General features: G+C 36.1%; 1 protein-coding gene and 1 pseudogene across 2 annotated transcripts in view; one reads left to right on the top strand and one right to left on the bottom strand.

Moving 5' to 3' along the window:
* The window catches only part of SMYD3 (SET and MYND domain containing 3), a 709,642-nt gene that overhangs the window by 506,208 nt on the left and 181,801 nt on the right, over positions 1-21,633 (bottom strand). The gene's annotated exons all lie outside the window — the stretch shown is intronic.
* On the top strand, positions 12,771-13,198 carry LOC116526120 (annotated as a pseudogene). The gene has a single exon (XR_004257977.1). The product of XR_004257977.1 is annotated as a cysteine-rich protein 1 pseudogene (transcript).

Genomic DNA, 21,633 nt, shown 5'->3' with positions numbered 1-21,633 from the left:
GGTAAGAATAATATATCTATTTTACACGGTTACTATGGAGGTTAAATGAGATAATACATAAATCCAATATGTTGCATATTACTTATTTCCGTTATTCACTGTTAATAATATGCAATAATAAATATTTTATGTATTACTTTGTTAAAACAAGCTTATGAGACAAGTTAAGGCAGGAATTAGTATTCACACTTATTAATTTTTAAAAGCAGCACCAGAACCTAAGCAATCTCCCCAAGACTACTCAGGCAGTCAGTAGGTGGGAATATTCTTTGGTGTCAGAGACCAAACTGTGATTCTCTTTACTTGGTGTCGCTTACCGATCTCACTGCTGTCCAGCACTGTAAAAGATCCCACCCACATAAGGGTCTGCAGTTGAGAAAACAAAGGTCTTAACATAGTAGCTGAGGTGTTAATGAGTAAACAATGTGTTTTCTAAATAAAGAATAACAGTTTTCTGCTTGGAAACAGTGTAATTACAACTATAAGAGACAGCATAATGTTTTTGGTCAGCAAAAGGTCTCCAACGTCATAAGTTTTGCTTTAACAAGAAAATTCCAATATTAAAAACTGTCAGGTTGCCATGGTAACAATCTATTTGCGATCATGATGCTGCTGGTATTCTGTTATATTTCTCTCAAGGAAAAAGCAAACTAGATGTAGCCAAGGAATTTAATAAAAGTATCTGTTGGACCAAAACCAAGATATGACTGTTTTTAGGCAGTATGACAGGATTTAAATACACAGCAGGAGACCCTCAGGTTACAATACCAGTTCCATCAATAAAATTAAAAGATTTTGACCTTGACACCAATACAAGCTATAGCCATATGATCTGGAAAACTCAATTCTCTGAGCAAGAAAAATAAATCGTTAAACAACTGAGATGACAGGTATGGAACAAGAAAGTCAAAATTCATCAAAAGGAGAACAAAATCAACCCTCAAAGGAAGTATGAATTATTAAAACTAAATTTCTCACAGAAAATTCAAAGGTTTGATTTCAGTGTTTTGTTTTGCAGTTTTATGTATGCATGTATGTGTGGAGAGGTAGGTTTTGCACTCTAGGACACTCTCGGATGTTTTAACATACTTTAATCTAGAAAATGTTAGAAGGACATATTCAAAATAAACTGATTCTAAACAAGAAAGGAAAGAAGTTATGCTTATTAATTAGGCCATTCTGAAGTCTGGACACGCAGAGAAATTTTCTACACAACCATCAAAGCCTCAGTCATGCCTATGAAAATCATACGGATTTTCTCTCCAGTTAGACTTTTCAAGTACTTGTTTCTACAACTATTCAAGAAATGGTAACATCTGCCTCCACAACTTTAGCCATGAACAACTCATTTCTTTTCCATTTGTTAATGATTTTACTGAACAGTATATGCATGATGAATGTCCAGAAAGACAACCAGAATAAAAATTGCAACTCCTTTGCCTTCAACAATAAACGGGCTTTACAAGAAAATACCTACATTCATGACAGAAGAAACTGTCTACTCATCCTTAACCTATACGGTTAATGCAGATTTACATATAAATAAGTTATGCAGATTTACATATAAATAACAGTATATACTTTTTATAACATTTTTATAAATATTTTACATATTTATATATAAAACTAAATTATTTTCTGAAATAGTCTTGAACATTGTGTATAATCTAATTTTCCACAAATCATTTTCCTTCTACTTTCTATATATAATTAGAGAACTTTCCTCTATCCCTCTGAAAAGGATTAAAGACATTTGTTAGAAATCAGTTAAGATTCAGCAAACCTCAGAAAATCAGACACTTTAAATTTTATGAAGTTCGGATAAAATATTAATACAATATTAAATTCCTATTTATTTAAACAAATTTATATTTATTTAAGTGGTTAATAAATAATTTATGCATTATTTATCTGTACTACAGTTAGTACAAATAACATATTTTTGTCGATATTGTTCTTAACGATCACAGAAATGCTAGAAATGTTCTAGGTTGAGGAACTTAGGTAGAGGAAGATATCATTAAAGAAATACAATAAAGAAAACTCATGAGTGATACAGATTTGAGGTAAAGTGCTAGATAATCATCCAGGCTTTAAATAGTTTGGGTAATGATCTAGGGATATAAATAGCCAGCAGTTAGAAATGGAGTTGGAACTCAGGAGGGTGGTCTGACACAGAGACAAAAATTCACTCAATGGTAATTAAGTAATAGTTGAATCTAGTTAGGAAAACAACATGAAAAAGACAGTAAGAAAGAGAAATGAGGACCATGTTTAAGGGACACCAACATTTAAAGATCCATGGAGACGAAACAAACAAGGTGACAAAGGTATCTTCAAAGTTAAAAAAGAAGAGTTTCATAAAGGAAACAGTCAACAATACATGCCTCAGAGAAGTCAAACAGGATACAGGAAGAGAAAAAGAATACTGCATTCAGCATTAAGACGTAACTAGCTACGTTAGTGAACTCACTTCAATACAGTGACAGAGGCAGGAACCAGCCTACAAAGGGTTAATAAGTTAGCAGGGAAACAAGGCATCAAAGAGTTTGTCTTGTGTTCTAAAATCTACAACCCTCAACAAACAAAGGTAAGTGATTCAGGCTTACATAATAACCCTTCTTAAGTTAAAAGGACAACAGCATTTATTCTTTAAGGCCAGACCTTGAAATTACTGGCCTGTAATGAAAATGTTTTTAACCCTAGACAAAAACAAATTTCTTGACCAGAATATTTTGTGATGCATCAAATGTCAAATATCCAGTTATTCTGATGTATAAATACCAGAGACTCACTGTATTGACCAAAGAATTCTATGAATCTATCCAAGATTAGCAATGCTTTTTAATTAAATTAAGTAGTTTTTCCTACTAAGACTTCCATTTCAGTTTTAAATATGTGCTATCTCCATTCATCCTTGTCTCACAGAACAATGATCTCCATATTTTAGAGGTAGACAGCTTTACTTCTTGGTTCCTGTTAACAGAACATCTTGGATTTAATTGCCAATATTATTTATGAATTATAACTGTAAGAGTGCTTTTCAGTATGATTAATATTCCACCATCTTTAATTTTTATGAGATAGTTAAAATGAAGGGGGATGGGGCAGTCTAGCTGCTCTTTTCCTCTCTTGCTACACCCTCTTCTGGGAAGACAATAAACAACATAAGCTTTTCCTTTGTCTGCAGGCTTACAGACAGTGCCACTTGTCAACAGCTAAAGAGAAATAAGAAAGAACTTCCGAGGGGGAAGCATTCATAAAGAGCAAGAACATACTTACTGAGGTAAAAAATAATAATAATCAGAAGCCATTACAGCAGGAAAAAAAATAAAATGTAAGTGCATACTAATATCAAGAACTATAAAGGTGGCAAATTGAAAAAAATCTAAATACAGAATATTTTTTCTATGACCAAAATCATATTAAAGCTTACAAACCAAACCTAATGCCTAACAGTTAATTTAAGTTCAAAGTACATGAATGTAAAATAAACCCGTATGTAAGAAGCCATCTTGTGTTTTCAATACTATTTAGATGTCATTATAGGAGCTGCTTGGAACATTTGTTTCCAAGTATTCCTTCATAAAATATCAGAGACAAGATGGAAGTTTTGTACTAATAAAGTAAAAGATATTCTTCTACCAGGTAAAAACTTTCTATACCTAATGGCTTTAAAAATAAGATTGTACCAAAAGCTATCTTTATATAATGATGATGACTGGACCATCAAGATTATGTAACATTCCCTGTATATTATACTTCATCATATAAAGAAGGAACACCTCTATTTTTAAGAACCTGAGAAAATGTCTAGAACTCCCTAGAACTGTCACGACCTTAAAAATTTCACAGGGAAAAGAGTCAAAGTCTCACAGTTTTATTACACAAAAGTTCATGATTTAAAACCCACCCAAATCAAATAACTAAAAAATGAAAAGTAAAATTACAAAGAGGCATTAAATCACTTTTAAGATTGGCAAGGATTAAAAAGAATAACTATATCCTATACTAGCAAGGTTGTAAGCAAGCATTGCTTTTGTATAGGCTTGGTGGAGTGTAAATGCAATATCTATTACAGCAAAATTTGGCAACACATATAAAAATATAAAATCTGCTTCTGCAACTTCATTTCTACTAATCTATCCTACATTAAACCCAGTTTCATATGCAAAGATGTATGTATATTGATGTTCTCTACAGTGGAAATAAATGGAAATACTTCAATACTATACTGGTTAATTAAATTTTAACATGTTACACGCAGCCAACAAGTGTATGAAAAAAAGCTTAACATCACTGATCATTAGAGAAATCCAAATCAAAACCACAAAGAGATACCATCTCACACCAGTAAGAATGGCTATTATTAAAAACTCAAAAAAATAACAGATGTTGGCAAGGTTGCAGAGAAAAAGGAACGTTTATACACTGGAGTGTAGATTAGTTCAACCATTGTGGAAATCAGTGTGTCGATCTGTCAAAAAACTAAAGACAAAACCATCATTCGATCCAGCAATCCCATTACTAATACCTACCCAAAGGAAAATAAATTGTTTATTATAAAGACATAGGACGTCTATGTTCTTCGCAGCACTATTCACAATAGCAGAAGCATGAAATCAACCTAAATGCCCATCAATGGTAGATTGGATTGTTTAAATGTGGTACATATGCACCATGGAATACTATGCAGCCATAAAAAAGAAGATCATATCCTTTGCAAGAACATGTATGGAACTGGAGGCCATTATAACACAGGAACAGAAAAACAAACACCATGTTTTCACTTGTAAGTGGGAACCAAGTGATGAGAACACAAAGACACACAGAGAAGAGGAACAGACACTAGGGCCTATTTAAGGGTGGTGGATGTGAGGAAAGAGAGGATCAGGAAAAACAACTATTGTAATCTAGGCTGAAAAATGACTACTGGGTACTAGGCTTAACACCTGGGTGACAAAATAATCTGTACAATAAACCCTCATAATACGAGTTTACCTATATAACAATCCTGCACATGTACCCCTGAACTTAAAAAAAAAAAAAAAAAAAAAAAGTTAAAAAAATTTGGCATGTTCATACAATGGAATAGTATACAACCATTAAAAATTATATGTGGTATGCATGTAGCTGTGTATATACTAAACAAAGATATAAATGTGGACCCAACTGTTAACAGTGCTAGTCTCTAAGAAGGTTTCTAGAGTACTCGAATTTCCGATCTGTGCTTTTACTTACTTTAACTTTTCATAATGCACGTAGTTTTTTTAGAAACTGCAATAAACATTTCAAATAAGTGATAAAATTTATTAGCATAGTTGAAAATGCATATTTTCATGTATTGTAGACAATGGTTTTTGTCTGTGTTGAAGAATCAAGGGGACTTAGCTGTATTAAAAGTAACTTGATGGCTTCTATAGTCTGCTGTTGTTATTACCAAAGAGATTTCTAAAATACCCACAATTTCCTTCTTAGGTATATGGATGAGGAAAGCAGCCAGCAATGTTTAAAGTATTACCTGAAGAAGAATGCTATAGATCTTTGTGGTGGTGTGGGATGCCAAGGTATGAATCTGGAATTTTCAAATGCCTCTGTGCTTTCCAGGTACTAAAAGCATGAACTCTAAAATTACAGACATCTTAGGTGAGCGATCAATTCTACCACTGACCACCTATGTGGCTCTGGGCAAGCTCCTTCATCTTTCTAAGCCTGGGTCCTGTCTCCTGGAATACAGGCATAAGAAGAGTACTTACCCCCATAGAACTGTTGTGAAGATTTAAAATATAATATATGCAAGACACAGTGCCTGGAATATAGACAATATTCAATGTTGGCTCTTATCCTTCTCAAAGCACATCAAGTTTGCTTTTTCATTACTGATTACAAAGACTTCAGGAAATCAAAGTCTGGATTCTATTGCAAACAAAATAGAAACAAAGGATATTAACTTCAGATTGGATAACAGAAAACATCCGGCCTGTCAGTGAAGTTCATTTTCCTTCTATAATAATGCTTTCCATCCTAAGGGTAGTTCAGCTTTGTAGAGATCTAAGTCCCCACTGATTATCAATACCAGCCCTGACTGTGTGACAAGTATTAAAATACTACCAGTACCAAAATGTGTACGTGGAAGACTTATGAAGGGCAAACTCAAATCTACCTATTAAACATAAATGAGAACTTAAGGGAAAATCTAAACAAAGTCTTATGAACAAATAAAATACAGATAATGAAAAAAAGAATTGAAACCAGTCCCCAGGATCAAAACACTGACATTGCCACCATTCAGCAGACTAAAATCAGCAAACATCTATTAAGCAATTCGCTGCTCTCAAGACTGTCCAGTTCCCATACAGGAGCCAAGATAAACCAACAAGTAACTGTGATAAAAGACAGAATGAGATGAGCACTGAAGAAATTCCACAGATGCCTGAAAGACAGGTAGTAGTACACTTCCTGCAGGGACAAGGGTAAACAATAGAGCTATAGTGGGAATGATTTTCAGGTATGAGTATAAATAAGATGGCCACAAATTAAGATCCATTCACCTAGCAAGTCTGAAGTAATGAAAATGTTTTAATAAGCTGCATGCACACATTTTATACTGTCTATTGAGAGTCTATTTTAGGAGAAATATTATGTTATATGCTACAAGGGAACACAATAACATTTCTGACATCTCCTAAGCTTTACAATCCAGCTGGGGAGCAAATTATGCATATTGAATTGTGAATTCCCCAAGGGCAACTGATGTGTCTTTTTTATCTTTCTATCCCCATCCTCTTGCACAATGCCTGCAACATCATTGGCACTAAATAAATGTCTGGCAAACGAGTAAACAAATAAGTGACTATAATATAAAGCAGAATATTATATGTGTCACTGATAATCCGTATTAGAGAAGTTTAAGAGAGGAATACAAAGTCAGCAAGTAAGCTGCACTATTTCTGTCATCTAGCATTCACTCCCCATATTCCTCTGAAAATCAGCCCTTCCTGTCTCTGTGCTCCCTTGGAATGAACTCCCAGGGACAGCATGCGAGCTAAGCCAAGCAAATAGAAATATTGCATTCCCCTGGCTACAGCAATTGGTTCAAGAGTGCATACGTGACCCAAGCCATGCCCATGAAATACAATCACCGCTAATCTTGGGAATTATGCTTAAGCAACAACAAAAAAAATAAGTTACTTTTCCTATTGAATTTGGAGCTAAGAGGATGAAAACCTAGAACTTCTGGCCACTGTCTTGCCACCGTAAGAAGAAAGGCTGGGGGAGAATCAAAGGAACTCATGAACGAAAGCCTAGCAATGGGAGAAGACCAGATCCTAATAACATTGTTTGAGCCCCTGGCCTTAGCAATGTTAAAAGGAGGCATTTTTCAGTTAATAGCCAATAAATTCCCTTTTTTGCTTCATTCACTGTGGGCTGGATTTCTCTGTCAAGTGAAACCGTTTTCATGCAAAGACTAAATTAGATTTCACTACTAAAAACCATGGTGGGTTTTTAAATAGAGAAGGAATTCAAGTCAAAAAAACTGTATAAACAACAGGTGAAGTAAGAAAACAGAAGACTACCTCTGTTATAATGATTAATATATGTTTAGCTGAAATTTAAGTTCAGATTAAGACTGAAAAGAATAGGTTAGGGTTAGCCGAGTAGGCTGAATATAGCAAATTGGACGGCTCACACTTCACCAAAAGAAGTGGCTGCTACCTAGCTCATGCAAATTATTGCCAGGTGGGAACTGGCCCAGCAATAGCCACAATTTCCAATTTTCAACAAAAAGCTAAATCTAGACTTTACAAGTACCAGCAAGAGTTAACAGCAAAAGAATGAATTTACAGCCATGTACAGAACAAATAAGCAAGTCTATGGGGCGGGATCCTGCAGTTAGGTTTGTGACTCAGAGGTTACTCAAACGGCCAAGAAAGTAACATCAAGTCCATATAAAAGGTATGTGGACCAAATAACAGCTTCCTAAACAACACAAACGTGTGTGTCTTCTAAGGAACACTATATGACAAGAAAAAGAAAGGAGAATTGTGGATATACAGAAAAAGTGATGGAATGAATAGCTACAATGCTGAGCTCCTAGAGCTGAAGAGTAGATAGAGTCTATGCTCTTAAGTCAGGCTGCACAAGTTGCCGTTCAGGCCCTCCTACTTTGTTGTTCTGTGACTCCTTTGACCAAGTGTCCTCAAGTATAAAATACTGCTAAAAATGGTGCCAAGCTCACAGAGTTGCTGTGAGGAGTAAATGAGTTGATACTTATTGTGGTTGGCAGAATTTTAAGATGGCCCCAAGCTTCCTGCACCCCTGGAGTACACAGTCTATATAATAAGTGAGTGCTGTACTAAGCCACTAAGATCACACATTCATCCCTTAGTATTGATTCTAGCACCCCTGTGGATACCAAAATCCACAGATGCTCAAGTCCCTTAGAGTACATGGCATACTATGTGCATACAACCTGTGCCTATCCTCCTGTATACTTTAATCATCTATAGATTATTTACAATACCTAATATAAATACTATATAAATTCGTTTTTACACTTTTTAATTTTATATTATTTTTTATTGTACTGTTATTTTTATTTCAAACATTTTTTATCTGTAGTGACTGAATCTATGAATGAAGAACCCAAAGATACAGATGGCCAACTGTAGTAATTTATTACACAGCAACAGAAAAGTGTGTACAGTGATAAATTACTTAGAACACAGCTTGACATATAGGAAGACCTCAATAAATATTAGCTATTATTGTTGGACTCCATTTAAGTATATATTCTGGTAAATTTAAAATAGCATTCTAATCACAAAACTTCAGTTTGTCCATATCATGTTTGCTGGCACAGAAGATGCACAGGCATGCAGTGATGCAAAGAACTAGGGCGGGCAATTTATTTAAAAATACTTTCTATAACACATGCATTGAGAGTGATCTTAAAGTGATTTTGTAGAAAGAAACTAATTATTATGTTCATATACTTTAGGCTGGAATCCAGTTGGAAATAAGTTCAGGATACTGAATGATAGTGTAGTAACCTAAAAACTAACATCACGAAGTTATTTGTAATGCATATCGGATCAAGAAATACTTAGCAGAGAACAAAGCATAATAATTTTACTGGTAAATGAAATGACAATTTTATGTTTGTGACAGTATTAAATAAAGGTACTATATTTCAGATGCTGGTAACTAAGAAGACAAGCCATAACACAAAATACATTTGGATGAACTCCCATATAGCACATGTGCAAAACAAGTAGCAGAAGTCTGTATAAAGCAAGCAGCAAAATATCATGAATTTGAAGATATTCCTATTGGCCATAATACATATAGAAATTTATTTCAGTTTAAAAAACTAGTTCAAATCACAGTGCAAAAATAAACATGAAAGACTTTCAACGTAATGTGTACATATGCCATAAAAGTATGTGTTTCCCTGAACATTAGTAAATGGCCAGCAACTGAAAACATGATAAAAATAGACTTCAATGAATACATAAGCAGAAAAAAAAATAGAGAGGAAAATAGTATCATAAAGATTTTTACCTTTACCCTCAAAGCCAAGTAAACCACAGCCCAAAGCCTGAAACCCACCCACTAACACTGCTAGAGTTGGGAGTTTTATCTTTCTCTCTAGCATTTATCACATTAGCCACCATTATCTTTAAAATACCCCCCTGTAGGCTAATCGCTGTAGAAATCTTGACTTTAAGTTTAAACTTAATGTTCTGTCAATGCCTCTGTTGCTTTTTGAGCCAAAGGCTACAAATTAATAACTTTATATCTAAAGAGGAAAAGCCCCAAGATAAATCTCTGTGGGTTGTGGCTTGTTTTTAAAAACTACCAATAAGACATGAAACTTCCAACTTTGCTGAAATTTTTTATGTAACCTAGACTCCATCACTAAGAGCAGCCTTGCTACAGCTCACCAGGAATGCTAACATGTACCTGCTTGGTCTTACATCCCTACAATAGGCAGGGAAGATGGAAGCTAAGTTCTCACACAATTACTTGGAATAAGGAGCATGTGTTACTTGGCAAAAACAGTAACTATTACCTAACGTAAGTCACTTTTCCTGAGATTGATTGCTGAATCCAAAAGGGATCAGAGGACTGATTTTGAGGAGCACAGACCTCATTCAGTGAAACAATGATTAAAAATTCTGTTTCACATTTTATTCTAAAATCTTACAAAAAGATACAGAAGTGCCTCCAGAAAAATGTTGAACTCCAACGGTTTAATAGAATTATAGAAAATCTCATTTCAACACAAGCCTCAGCATAAGAGCTTCCTTGTTATCTTCAACGTAACACACATCATCCTCTTAACATAAAATATTAGGGATCATGCTAATTTTGCAGCTTTATTACATTAGAAAATATGTTAATGGTCAATTCAGACTGTGCCCATTTTATAAATGTTGATAAGGGATATTTTCTCATAAATATGTTTAAAAATGAATATTAAAGAGCAATAAAGTGAGACTATGTCAAATAAATAAATAAGGATAATCAAGGAAATACAGCTATTTGAAAAAGATTATTTGAAATAACACATAGGCTTCCATAGTCATGTTTAGAGAAACATTCTAACTGAAGTGGGACTTTTTATTAATTACCACAGAATTCTTAATTACAAAATCTAACATAAAGGAATAAAAATCATTTTAAGGTTCTTTTCTTTTAAAAGTATGCAAAGGTAGTTCGTCCTACAATTTTCAGTCATTATCTTATCTTAATAAATGAGTACGACTTTTACCAGCCCCCAGCTCTCCTCTTTAATTTGCTCGATGTCTAATGGCAGCAATTCAACCATGACAAAGCCAAATTACTAAAGTTCTCACCTTCAAGCTTTAGAAAGAGCTATTGTTGATAGGTGAACCAGGTACCCACGCAACTGACGTGCTGAACTCTCTTGGCGGCACCACAAAATATATTTCTGTTCCTCTTTTCATTAGAAATCAAAACTGAAGGCTTATACAAATTTGAGTTGAATTAAAAATATTCAACAGAATCCCAGCACTTTGAGAGGTGGATCACTTGAGGTCAGGAGTTCGAGGTCAGGAGTTCGAGGTCAGGAGTTCAAGATCAGCCTGGACAACATGGCAAAGCCCCGTCTCTACTGAAAATACAAAAATTAGCAGGCTATGGTGGTGCATGCTGGTAGTCCCAGCTACTTGGGAGGCTAAAGCAGGAGAATCATGAACCCAGGAGGCAGAGGTTGTGGTGGGCCGAGATTGTGCCACTGCACTCCAGTGTGGGTGATAGAGCAAGACTCTGTCTCAAAAAAAAAATTCAACAGGATATATCCTCAAACTTCAACTGTGCCATTTTTGAAATTTAAAAAAAATTAGAAACTGGGACTATATATTTTTCCTATTTGCATGTTCATGATAAAACTATATTTTATACTCTAAAATTATAATACTTTAATAGCATGTTGAAACCATTAACAGACATGGCTTTTCAATGGATAGTCACTTTCATGCTCTAGTATAATACTTAAGAGATCACACAACATACCTAAAAATAAACCCACATCTCCAATTTATTATGGTATAAGTATTACCAAAATTAAATTTGAACACCACTTTTAAGGTGTAATACTGTAAAACTGCACTACAAAGGATTAACTGAAACCAACTCGCTCAGATATTATCATTTTGACCTCTGTTCTTCTTCAGACATTTTCATTACAGAACAGAACAGTAACAAGTTTGTTAATCCTAAATGACGTGGCAAAGCCAATCCTAATGACAAGGATTTTGCCAAGTCATTTAGGATTTAAGTAACTTTGTGGTTCCTGGGGAGATAAAGTACTTCAAAACATACTGGCTGATTCTCAGACCAATGATCTGACATCAATTCAAATGCAAGTAACTTTGGGTTTCAAATACAGGGGAGATGTTTCTCCTAAGAATGAAAAAGAATAACTCAGCTTTTCATTCACAGCAATAAAGTCGGAGAAGCAACTTATCATTTTGGTAAAAACAGCAAAAGCGTAATCACTCAACTTCTATTCTGGAGTATAAAATAGTTTTCACACTTTTAGTCCACATGAAAAGTAAAGAGTTCCACTGAATTTCTAATTGCTAAATTTAGTGCTGAATTTGTCCTTTTATATTTTGGCCACCTTCTTTTTGAAACTCTTCTTTCATAGATACCAAACCACCTGAGACCACAACTCCTGAGTCACCTTAGGCAACTCTTTGTTTTCATGTCTTTCTAAAAATCCTTCTCAGTTTATTTTGAAAAACAGAAAACAAAAAGCAAAATAAAAAAACAAAAGCCTACAGCCAAGTTTCCCATTTGAAGAACACTGCTCTCATAAATCAGGGGATTCTTAACAGGAAGAGAAAGCAGCATGAGAAGGGCTCACAAAGGGAGTGACACTAGAACAGCCCCAGGCAGAAATTGCAGGGGCAATCTGAAATCAACTGCTCCTAACCAAAAACAGGCACATCCATCAAGCATGAACCAGCTACAGGAATCTCCTTGCATCTAGAGTCACAATGATCTAATTCCCAGCTCTAGGTTCCTCATTAGCCTATTTGCAATGGTGGCTGTTAAATTCTAGGAAGTCAGCACTGAGTCTTCCATCTATAATATCTTCCATTAAAGGCCAAAATCAAATGATCTCCCCACCTCAAATCTCCATCTCAGGTCTACGTATCACCATTATTGCAGTCTGCTGGAGAATACTGTAAGTACCTCCAATGTACTGAACACGGCAAGCAAGATTTACAAAAAGAAGGCAGCACAGAGTCTCGCGCCTGCAGCCCTTCCCGCCCCAGCCGCCACCACCCGGAGCTGCCATGCCCAAGTGCCCCAACTGCAACAAGGAGGTGTACTTCGCCGAGAGGGTGACCTCTCTGGGCAAGGACTGGCATCGGCCTTGCCTGAAGTGTGAGAAATGTGGGAAGACGCTGACCTCCGGCGGCCACGCTGAGCACGAAGGCAAACCCTACTGCAACCATCCCTGCTATGCAGCCATGTTTGGGCCTAAAGGCTTTGGGCGGGGTGGAGCCGAGAGCCACACTTTCAAGTAAACCTGGTGGTGGAGACCCCATCCTTGGCCGCTGGCTGGGCCACTCACTGTCCAGCAAATGCCAGGCCTCGTCCCCAGATGCCCAGGGCTCCCTTGTAGCCCCTAATGTCCTCAATAAACCTGAACATGTGGGGGAGAGAAAAAAAAAAAAAAAAAGAAGACAGCACAGCTTTGCTTTCAAAGAACCTTTAATATAATTATATTTATTTATATAATTTTTTCATGTATCCTACCAGACAGGGAAGAAATGAAGTCTTAATTATCCTTATTTTTCCACATGGTGCTGTGAATAGAGTCAATACAAATGTGCTGAAATGAAATGTATAAAACTGGCTCTTTCTTACTTGAAAGAGCCAAGTAAGAATACTGCTTTGTTTTGGTCCTATTTGTCCACTTTTTCAATATGCCACAGAAATCAAAGGAATGACAACTCAAACCAATTTTCCCCCACTGCTTTCCTGTGAACAAATAATAAAAATTACAGTAACATAATACTAAACATCACAGTGATATAGAGAATGAGGGAGAGTGTTTAGTCCCAGAAGAAGGCCCTCCTAGCTGACTACAATAGCAGTCTCTAGAAAAACCCCCTACCAAACTCACAAATTCAAAACAGCAATACCATATGATACTTAAGAGGAAGAATGGTTCACATTTAAAATTTATGACAGCACAATGGCACTCCAGAATTTTATGTTCAGTGTACTGAATAGAAAGCAGCTGTTAGGCAAAGAATGATTACATGACTTCAATATGGGAGAATTAATCACATTTTCTTATACTCAGGATTCTGCTGTCACTTAAAAATAAAGATGGAAAGGACTGTGATATCAATATTTTTTTAAAAACAACATCAAAATGAGCACCTAAACTAGTATCCATCTTAAAAAAAAAATGTAAAATTACTTAGGTGCCTAAGACAGTAAGATTTTAAAAGCTTATTTACACTAAAAATTTTTAAGAAGCATCCATTCTGTATCAATATAATTATTAGAACATCAAAGGTGCCTCCAAAACCAATATGTATTTTTTAATTGTTAAAAAAAAAATTTAACACAAGTATACTGACCTAAAGTCTTTTTCATTTCGCAGAATAGACTAAAATTCTAGCAAAACAATGCATTTATCAAAATACATTATCACATTATGCCATGGACGGGAAAACAGAAATATAAAATACATGCAGACAAGAAAATAAAAGCAGGCACTTGGATTATTACACTCCTCCAACAAAGGTATAGTGAACTGGATAGTTTACCACAAAAGGGAATAGAATCATCAAAAACTCCAATAAATCAAACACATCAGAATCGAATAGCTGCCTAAAAATGAATGACCCTGAAAATACTATCCTTACTTCCTCTGTTTACCAGGTAGAAAGTTTCAGGATTCTATTTTGTTTCTCATACTCTGTGTCTACTGTGGTCAATCAAAAAAATCTACTGAAGTGACTGGGCTTTGAAATTACATTTAGAAAAAAAGCAGGCTGGACTGTGGAATAGGTATTTACCAAAGAAATGTCCCCAAGGACACTAACGAGGTTTTGGAAAAGAGGAAGCCACTAGCTGAGACACTGCCTTCATGGCTAACAGACTTTAGTAGCCTATTCCATAGCACTCTTCTTATGAATCCTAATTTAGAAAGGCAGATCCCACCCAATTATAGAAATATAAGTGCAAATAGGCCCTAAGAATCTGGCGAAATCCACTTAAGAAATGATTTGTCTCAGAAAAAAAAAAAAAAAAAAGAAAGAAAGAAAAGAAATCATTTGTCTCTGCAAAAGAAAAAAGAAAAAGATTTAACTGACCGCAAATGTGCATTACTTTATGGAATACCAGACACTACATGAGGAAATCCAGGTTTTAGGACAGACCAATGAGCTTGCCAAAATAAATCTTCTTCCACAAATGGATTCATGATAGAACCCTGTTAAACTCTAAATTTTTCCTAGTTAATATAACCTGGTATATTATTTATAAAAATTATAAGCAATGTTTTCAGGAAAAACTTTGCTATACACAATACAGCACTTAATTCTATGTTTATCAATTTGCTATAAAGATAATTAGAAGTAATTAGTAACTTGGCAGCTCCAATGAACAAGATCTGCTTTTTTCAAAAACCATTAAGCCTTTGATTCTTCACAGAGGACAAGAGCAATGAGAGGCAAATCTACCTGGAAAGAGAGAATGGCATGAACGGACTGGGAGAAGAGAGTTCGAAAACACCTGGACATGAGACACTGACTCGTTTTCAGCAGCCATTCAACCCTGACAGACTGGAGCTTGGAGCTCTTCCCTTTAGTGATGTAATGGCACCTAACTGGAGGAGCAAAATAATGGAAGCTCCTGCCCTTTTTCTTACCCACTTATATTTTACACTTCTGCTTCCTCATTCCTGTCATAATGGGACATGTCTAAGAGAGTTGTGAAAGGTTTCCTAGAAAAGGCAACATGTTAAATGAAATTTGCCGTGCAGAAATGAAGAAACTATACCAGCAAAAGGTAGAAGAAGAAAAGGAATCCTGAGCTTTCGGGGAAAGGACAAACAGTAAGCCTTTTTATTTTTTTCCCTGAGATGGAGTCTCACTCTGTCACCAAGGCTGCAGTGCAGTGGCGCGATCTCGGCTCACTGCAACCTTTGCCTCCTGGGTTCAAGCAACTCTCCTGCATCAGCCTCCTGAGTAGCTGGGATTACAGGCGTGTGCCATCACACCCAGCTAATTTTTGCATTTGTAGTAGAGACAGGGTTTCACCATGTTGACCAGGCTCATCTCGAACTCCTGACCTCATGATCTACCTACCTTGGCCCCCCAAAGTGCTAGGATTACAGGCATGAGCCACCATGTCTGGCATAACAGTAAAAGGCTTTAAAAAGCCTACTCAGCTAATACTGATGTCTATTAGTAAACATGTGACCTATAGAATGATCACACTCACTGAGAGCTCTATATTATTTTGTAATTGAAAACATGAGTTGTTTTCAAAAGAACTTTTAAATACCAAGATCATGCAAGTTTAAGCATTCCTTATCATGGAGAAAATACCCTTCTACTCAAATAAACTAAAAGATAATTTTTATCTACATAGAACATAATATCTTCTTTCAACAAAATGCTGAATACTTTGCAAGATCCTCCTTGCTGACTCTGAGGTGGCAGAAAGTGACAAATACTATCCAAGCCTTATTGATACAAGAAAAATATTTTCAGCACACACGAAAAATCTTTGTAGCATCGTGACTGCTCTAAAGAAAAGCTAGAAGCCTGCCATAATGATTAGCAAACTTATATAGATAACTCCAGAACAGGATTTCCAAAACGTGATCAGATCCTTTTAATGATCTAATTATCAAACTCAGCAATGTTGACAAAGCAGAAGCCCACTCCGCTACTGCTAATGATTATTATTCAAAGATAACGTTTTTACCAAATCAGAATACCTTACAGGTAGAAGCTCATTACCATTAGGCCCCAAAGGAACACAGTGATTTCCACCCTCCGCACGCGCGTGTGTGTGTGTGTGTGTATACGCACACACAACTCCCAGCCATAACTAAGCCTTGCTGAATTGTCATTAGCTTTTGTGGCCTCTCCTTTTGTATATATGAGCAGCTTTATGAATTGGTTCAAAAATACCTCAGCCTTTCAAAAATAGTTACCTATCTAGAGAATACACACACCCTATGGATATTTATCTGCTAACGTTATAGCAACAAGGCTGCAGATATCATCAAGCTTTGGTGGCTTGAAGAAACACACTGACAATGCAACAATGGGAAGAAGCTAAAGCATAATGTAAGTGACAATGAGGCATAAAGGCAATGCAACAGTGGGAAGGACTAAAAGCATAATGCAGGTGACAATGCAAGCCATGGAGTAAACGCATACATTGATTGAATCTCTGCAATTGACTGGCACTATGCAAGGTACCAGGAATAATTTTGACCCTCAAGCTGCTTATAGTCTATGTAAGCAGTCAGCCAGCTCCAGGAAAGCAGCATGAGATGAAGCTTGCAGGGTCCTCAAATGCCATACTTAAAAGCCTTGATTTCATACAAAGACAGAAGGGAATGAACAGACACCTTTACACAAGAGATTAAATGATCAAATCTGTTTCTTTTTTTTAATTATCTCTAATGGCAGAATATAAACATGAACAGATTCAGGGAAAGAGTGAGAGGCAAGGACATGAGTCAGAGGCCATTTAGGAGATCAAAAGGATCTTATTAATAACTGGGACAGTGATAAAACAATATAAAAATAAAATTATAGAGTCAAGAGCTATTTAAAAGCAGCATAAGCAGGGCATACGGAATGAAGGCAGGAAAGAATCAGAGGTACTCCTGATGTTGCTGGCATGGCTGGCTCAGGAGATTGCAGTGCCAAGAGAAACGACAGAAAAGGTGAAGCAGTGTGCTGTACTGAAGAAAAGGCAGAGTTTGGGCACTGTACAGGATAAATCTTAAGTTAAAACAGATCACATAGATGAAGATTTGTACTGATACATAAAATATGGGATGGGGTCAGAAACACAGGCAGGCAAGTAAAGCCATGGCAGCAGAATATTGGTAACAAGAGACAAATCAGCAAATAACTTTTAAAACAAATTGGTAAGACAGGCAGGAGAACGATGAGCAAGTTATGCCACAGAAGCCAATTACAAGATTTGCAAAGGTTAAACAATATCACACCTCAAATCTGCATACCTTGAGATTTAAGTGGGTATTGTTGGTTTTTGTGTGTTTTTTGTTTTTCTGAGACTGAGTCTTGCTCGATTACCTAGGCTGGAGTGCAGTAACACCATCTAGGCCCACTGCAACCTCCACCTCCCAGGCTCAAGCGACCCTCCCACCTCAGCCTCCCAGGTAGCTGGGACTACAGGCATGAACCACCACAACTGACTAATGTTTGTATTTTTTTGTAGAGTTGGGTTTTGGTCATGTTGCCCAGGCTGGTCTCCAACTACTGAGCTCAAGCAACCCACCCACTTTGGCTTCCTAAAGAGCTGGGATTACATGTGTGAGCCACTGCACCTAGGCAAAGTGGGTATTGTTCTATAAAATCTTCCCAAATGAGAAGCAAGAAAACCCACAGTATAGTCACCTCTTATTAGGAAAGACTTCTGAGGCACCAAAACAATATACCTTACCAACTTCTGCTCTAATCTAAAAGACCAACAGCCACTGAATGGCTACGAAGGAGAAAAAACAGACCTTAGGGCACCACCCAGGAAGTCACATCAGCCTCTTCAGATGCTGTACTGGCTGAATAAAATGCTGCTACCCATCAGGGGAGGAGAGGCAATTCCATTAAGGATATTTTTAATTCTGATCCTAATTCAGGTGATACAAATTAAACAGATCTGCATAAACAGTACCTTGATAAATTTTTTCTGTAAGCATCAAAACTAAAAACAAATGTCAATTAAAACTTGAAGTGAAGCCCATGACTGACAAGTCTGGTCATGTAGCTCCAATTCTTTGCTTTTACTTGACAAGTATTCAAAAGTAACATTTTAAAATTATTTGCCTATGTCATCAATATCTATAAATGTTAAGGTCAAATATCCCTAAAAGAAAAAGACACGTTAATAAGACCGAAGAGTATTTTCTCCTACATGGCATATATGCTTTATTGCATATGAAATGTTTAAATCTACAAATGCATGCATCTGTAGAATCACAGAGAAAAACACACCCAATAATGGCTAAGGAACCATACAGACTCAAGCTGGAGAGCTCCTGAATAATTAGTGTTTTAATATGCAGTACTACAAGATTGTAGAATGCAGATTTCAAAAGATACCTAACTCCATGCAAATTCTATGTCAATTATCCTTATTTTCACATGGAGTTGTGGCAACATCAGCACAAAATCATTTGATATGAACAATCTACCCTCCTCCCACTCTCAGTATTTATTTGGATTTGAATATACGAAGGTCAGAGGTATGTAAGACATGATGTACTACCTGTATAAAAATATCAGAAATCCTGATTAAATAATTTACAGCTTTGCATAGAGCAAAACTTCAGTATTAGAGAGAGAATATTATCAAATATTCTTATTTCCATCCTTCTGGATTTTGCTAAGGCTTATAATAGTCCACAATTAGGGCTCTAACAGAGAACTAATATAACACAGAATGCAGTATGGTGGAATGGAGAAAATAAGAAATCCAAAATGAAGAGGGCCATAAAGTTCTGTCTCTTTTACTTAAAAACAGTGTGACCTTAAGCATTTTCTCATCTGGAAAGGCACAATAATCGTAACTCAGAGGGCTATTATGAAAGGTAAATGTAAACATATACGTTATAGTACCTGGTAGAATAAAAAGTTAAAATGAAGGAGTGCAGCACTAGGAAACTTGTGATAAATCTGCCAATTGTCCCTTGATCTGTTGATGTAAGACATATACCAGAGTCTAATACTCATCTGTTTCCTGGCAAGTATGGACAAAAAATGGGCAATACAAGACAAATCCACATACTCAAGTATATAATACAGCAGCTCTATTTATAACTGAGCTATCTAAAGGGACGATAGATAGCTGGTTTGGAAAGCCACAATCATTTAAACAGACATACAGAATCTCTGAACTGAAACTCATCATTAGACAAGCTAATCTAGTTTCAAATGTCAAATAATACTATTCTGTAAGTTATTTTTAATTTTCTCCCTTTATACAGATAGGCTTCAATATGAGAAACAGATATTGCTAAAAGGTTGTCCATAATTTAACTTCTGTTTGCTATACCACATTTTCACTTCAATTTAGCAACTAAGTTCTTGAGCACTTGGGCATCAATTAACAGAGCATTAGACTGAACTCGGAAGATTTCAGTTTCTAGCTTTATGTCACTGGGTGACTACTTACCCTACTCTAAGCTACAAATGATGTATTCTAGAGAAAGGGAGAGGATAAAAAGTGGGAAGGCTATGAAGTCAGAGAGTTTCTGTGACCTCTTTAGCCCCAAAGCTATATGATTTTATTATGTTGAAGGAAGAAAATGAGGACACATGACTTCTATTTTCACGAAATACATCGCCTAAGTGGGAACCTAGGAAAAAAAGACTTGAAAAGTAGAGGATATTCAGTTATCAAATGGCTGGCATAGAATGTAAGAGTGTCTACTGATTTTACAAAAGGGAAACATCAATCCCAGCCAAGTAGATTTCACCAAAGAGCTGAGCAGAAACTTAAGGATAAGCAGGACTTCAATGGAGAAGGTGAGAGAAGATATCTACACCCTTCCGTGATGTACCAGGAGTATCACAAACTCACAAATTCAAAGAGCACTTTACATATCATCCATGCCTACTTTATACTCATAGAGATAACCCATCCTGACACGTAATTCTAATCCTCAGTGAAACTCTTCCAGGAAGAAGGTAGCTTTCAGCTGTACCAGGACAGCCTGATACACTGTTGGAGCCCTCTGATTCTAAAGCTCTTCCAGATACTAAGACAGTATTTGTCCTTTCTTCATCATGCTTTGTAAATAAACATTTATTTAAATGTCTCTTTAAACATGTAACATTAGGTACTAAACATAGAAACTGTAATGAAAACCAACTTTTGAAGATGAAAGGAAGACTCTTTTCCCCTTCGATTAAGATGCTTTTAAAAAATCTCCTTTGGCGAAGCCATCACCACATTTGCCTGCTTACCTTTATAATATACCAAGTCATCTTACTTTCCGCATCGAATGGCAATGTCTGATTTCTGCCCCTAAAAAATATCACGCAGTTTCTGCCTATTACAAAATTTAATAGAGCAGTTTATCATAATTTTTATCACTATTAATATTATATCTCTAAAACATATTTGTTTTTTTATCCCATGAAAGGTCCTCCTTATTTGAAACAGAAATAGCCAAATCACAATTTAAAGTCTGAGGGCAATAATCCACAATCTAAGAAAAGATCTAAAAAAAATCAAACAAAAACTTTAAACTTGAGTTACATAGCCAAAATATTTATAAGACAAAATGTTATCTTTGTTTCATTTCAAAACAAAATAATGAAATGTGATGTCTTTAATTAAAAACCAAAAATAAGCTGGGCATGATAGCACATGCCTATAGTCTCGGCTACTCAGGAGACTGATGCAGGAAGACTGCCTGAACCTAAGAGGTTTGAGGTCAGCCTGGGCAACATAACAAGACTCTGTCTTTTTTTTTTTTTTTTTTCAGATCAAGTTTCACTCTTGTCACCCAGGCTGGGGTGCAATGGCACGATCTTGGCTCACTGCAACTTCCCCATCCCAGGTTCAAGCAATACCCCTCCATCAGCCTCCCGAGTAGCTGAGATTACAGGCACCCACTACCACATCTGGCTAATTTTTTTTTTTTTTTTTTTTTGTATTTTTAATAGAGGAGGGGTTTCACCTTGTTGGTCAGACTGGTCTCAAACTCCTGATCTCAGGTGTGCCTTGTCCTCACAAAGTGCTGCGATTATATGCGTAATCCCACCGCACCCCACCAAGACCCTGTCTTTTAAAAAATTTTAAATTAAAAGATAAAAAAAGAAACAGTTCAGTGGCTCACGCCTGTAACCCTAGCAC

Source organism: Sapajus apella, unplaced genomic scaffold (assembly GCF_009761245.1).
Source record: "Sapajus apella isolate SASKATOON/1434 unplaced genomic scaffold, GSC_monkey_1.0 scaffold49, whole genome shotgun sequence".
NCBI classification, from domain to species: domain Eukaryota; kingdom Metazoa; phylum Chordata; class Mammalia; order Primates; family Cebidae; genus Sapajus; species Sapajus apella.
The sequence above is the reverse complement of the archived record's forward strand: the minus strand, read 5'-3'. Positions and strand labels throughout refer to the sequence as shown.